Source organism: Rattus norvegicus, chromosome 19, assembly GCF_021556685.1.
Source record: "Rattus norvegicus strain SHRSP/BbbUtx chromosome 19, alternate assembly SHRSP_T2T, whole genome shotgun sequence".
NCBI classification, from domain to species: domain Eukaryota; kingdom Metazoa; phylum Chordata; class Mammalia; order Rodentia; family Muridae; genus Rattus; species Rattus norvegicus.
Genome location: NC_141552.1, coordinates 54409262 through 54412515, shown reverse-complemented (window position 1 = coordinate 54412515; position 3254 = coordinate 54409262).

The window sequence follows — 3254 nt, the reverse complement described above, 5'->3', positions numbered from 1 at the left end:
AAGAAGACACCTGATGCCTCCCTCTGGCTACCTATACCTGCCTAGGTTAATGTACACACACACACATGAACATACATACACACGAACACACACATACATACAAATGAAGGCACACACACATGAACACACACATACACATGAACACACACATACACATGAACACACACTCGAACACATACATACATATGAAGACATACACATGAACACACACATGAACACACACATACACATGAACACACATATGAACACACACACATGAACACACACACATACACCTGAACACATACACATGAACACACACACACACACACACACACACACACACACCCGATCTCATTCGACTCACTTAAAATGTTTCCAGAATTTTCTCAGTAGGAAAAGATTTCTAGATTTAATTCTGCTCACTTTGCACCATTTTCTAAGTCTTATTAGTTCTGCTTTACAGTTAAATCTACAGGGGCTGGGGATTTAGCTCAGTGGTAGAGCGCTTGCCTAGGAAGCGCAAGGCCCTGGGTTCGGTCCCCAGCTCCGAAAAAAAAGAACCAAAAAAAAAAATCTACAATCCTTTGGGGTTAATTTTTATATAAGGTTTGCGGTTTACAGCAAGTTTGTCCTTAGTTGTTATTCCACTGCCATTTGGATACCAAATATTGCACAAAGAATTTGTAATACATAAACTCTCAAGATTCGCATAACAAACGAAAATAGAGAAGATACAGAGATTCACCAAAGAAGCAATTAGGTGTGGCAAAGAAATCATGAAAGATATTTAGCATCATTGGGCACCAAGAAAATGCCAATTAAAATCACTTTGAGAAGGGGCTGGGGATTTAGCTCAGTGGTAGAGCGCTTACCTAGGAAGCGCAAGGCCCTGGGTTCGGTCCCCAGCTCCGAAAAAAAAGAACCAAAAAAAAAAAAAATCACTTTGAGACATCCACATGCCTATTAAAATAGCTTTCTTAAAAAACAGCAAGATAACAAGACTCTGGTGAGGACGCAGAGAAAAGGGGTTATCTTGCACATTGATGGTGGGATGCTAGTAAATCTGCTTCAAAAGCTTTCATACCGGATGCTTCCAGTTCTAGCAGGTCAGTGCACCCAGTTCAGCTACTGTTATGGTTGACACGACTACCCACTTCTTTCAACAATGGCCTTGGGCAGAGTGGAGGCTGCCTTTTGCCCTAGAACTTCCAAGTGCTGACCTCTCCCCATGGAATCTGGCTGACTACCCCATGAATCCAGTAAGTTTCCACGGAGATCACATCTTTCTTTGTTGTTAATTTGTGTGTGCAAATGGCAAGAGTGTGGTCAGAGAGCACTTTGTAGGACTTTTTTTTCTTTTTCTTTTTCTTTTTTTTTTTTTTTTTGGAGCTGGGGACCGAACCCAGGGCCTTGTGCTTCCTAGGCAAGTACTCTACCACTGAGCTAAATCCCCAACCCCGATTTGTAGGACTTTTGTCACCCCTTCTACTTTGTGAGTCCCAGGTGAACTCGGGTCCTCCCGCTTAGAGGCATGCACCTTTGCCTTCTGAGCCATCTCGCTGGGCCTGGGGTCACATCTTTATCAGCTTCCCCCTGCCCTCACCCCCTGCCTTTGCTACTCTTCACAATATATCATCACTGTGATGGTTTGTATATGCTTGGGCCAGGGAGTAGCACCATTAGGAGGTGTGGCCTTGTTGGAGTAGGTGTGTCACAGTGGGCGTGGGCTATAACACCCTAGACCTAGCTGCCTAGAAGTCACTATCTGCCTTCAGATGAAAACGTAGAACTCTCAGCTCCTCCTGCACCATGCCCGCCTGGATGTGCCCATGTTCCTGCCTTGAACCTCTGAGCCTGTAAGCCAACCCCAATTAAATGTCATCCATATAAGAGTTGTCTTGGTCATGGTGTCTGTTCACAGCGGTGAAACCCCAACTAAGACAACCATGTACATAAATCTCTAGACCTAAGACGACCGATGATGGCAAACAGTTACAAAGTGGGCCTAGAGGCCTGAATCTATTATCCCAGCCATGTGGGAGGCTAAGAAAGTGGGGGGGGGTCACAAAAGTTCAAGACCTGCTCGGGTAACTTACAGAGACCTTGTCACAAAACCAAGAGGGGGCTGGTATACAGCCTAGTGATAGGGAGCGTGCCTAACAAACACAGAACCCTGGGTTCAATCCACAGCACCACAGGAAAGGAGTGTAGTGGTGCACTTCTGTTATCCCGGGATCCAGGAGGGGAGGCTGGAGGGCTGATGGTTCAAGAACATCCTTGGCTACACAGTGAGTGAATGTCTGTGGGGAGACAACAAATGAGAAAGGGCAAGGAAATGAGAAAACAGGTAAACTAAACCCCCAGGCAGCCCCCAACTGTGTCGCCCCAAAGTAAAATGTCTCCCCATCCTTTCCAGCTATATAGCTCAAGAAAATCAACAGCATTTCTTTCCTTCTTTTTCTTATTTTATTTTATTTTTTATTTTTGAGATAGAGTTTCTCTGTGTAGCCCTGACTGTCCTGGCTTTGTAGACCAGGCTGAGACTTTGTAGACTCACAGAGATCCCGAGTGCTGGGATTGTGCACCACCTCCTGGCTCGTGAACGGTATTTTTTTATACTGGCAAACTGGGCATATAACGGACTTTAATAATAAACTCACCTTGAAAAATAACAAAGTTTGGAGATGACTTAGAGGAAAAAAAAAGGAATTGAGCCCTACTTGGGTAACCTCACATTCCCTTGAACTTCCTCCACTAGGTTCTATCTCCTGCCCCAGGATTTTTCGACACAAAGAGGCCAAAGGAAGTGCCTTGGCACTTCTAGGAGTCACCCCCATTTTAATGCATTTACCGGTGTGGTGTGTGCGTGCGTTTGCATGCCAGGGCCTGTGCACATGTCGAGGTCAGAAGACAACTTGGAGAACTCAGTTCTCTACTTCCACCTCAGGAGAAGAAGGTGACTCAAGTCGGCAGGCTCACTGAGCTGTCTCAGCCTCGCTTTTTTATTTTTTTTATTTTGCTGAACTTCCAGGTTATCCCATACAGTGGTTATCAGGGCTTCCTGTAACCTTATTTGCTCAATCCCCAAATCCAAGACCCCAAGCAGAGGACCTGGGAGGACTCAGAGTAGCTATTTAATGGATTTGGAGAAGGACCAGAGACAACTGGAGACTTCAACTGGGAGCTGTCCAGAAAGCGGGTGTGAGAAGCTGGCACTCCTCCAGCAGGAGTAGAAACCCCCCCCCCCCGAGGGGGGGGAGGCGTGTCAAACT